We start from the raw sequence: 830 nt of genomic DNA, 5'->3' as shown, positions 1-830 counted from the left end.
AATTTGCCATTCTCAAAATAACTAGTTTCTGGTATTTGAGGCCTACTTGAAATCTATCCCAAAAAGGATATCTTACATTGAAGGTGCTGATAGTGCCATTCAGAAAAACCTAAGACACACGCTACCGTGCTGATAGAAGTCTGATTCTGTGATTAAACCTATACCTGTCACACAGCGCAAAAAAAAACAGGCCTCACATTTCTATTCAACAAAATCTGTACTGTTTTAGCTGGTCAAGTTATTTCTAGTGACCGTAAAAGCACTTTTTTTTTTCTGGGTTGAAAAACTATTCCCAAATTTGCCATTCTCAAAATAACTAGTTTCTGGTATTTGAGGCCTACTTGAAATCTATCCCAAAAAGGATATCTTACATTGAAGGTACTGATAGTGTCATTCAGAAAAACCTAAGACACACGCTACCGTGCAGATAGAAGTCTGATTCTGTGATTAAACCTATACCTGTCACACAGCACAAAAAAAAACAGGCCTCACATTTCTATTCAACCAAATCTGTACTGTTTTAGCTGGTCAAGTTATTTCTAGTGACCGTAAAAGCACATTTTTTTTTCTGGGTTGAAAAACTATTCCCAAATTTGCCATTCTCAAAATAACTAGTTTCTGGTATTTGAGGCCTACTTGAAATCTATCCCAAAAAGGATATCTTACATTGAAGGTGCTGATAGTGCCATTCAGAAAAACCTAAGACACACGCTACCGTGCTGATAGAAGTCTGATTCTGTGATTAAACCTATACCTGTCACACAGCGCAAAAAAAAACAGGCCTCACATTTCTATTCAACCAAATCTGTACTGTTTTAGCTGGTCAAGTT

This window comes from Bufo bufo, unplaced genomic scaffold, assembly GCF_905171765.1.
Source record: "Bufo bufo unplaced genomic scaffold, aBufBuf1.1, whole genome shotgun sequence".
Lineage (NCBI taxonomy): Eukaryota > Metazoa > Chordata > Amphibia > Anura > Bufonidae > Bufo > Bufo bufo.
The sequence above is the reverse complement of the archived record's forward strand: the minus strand, read 5'-3'. Positions refer to the sequence as shown.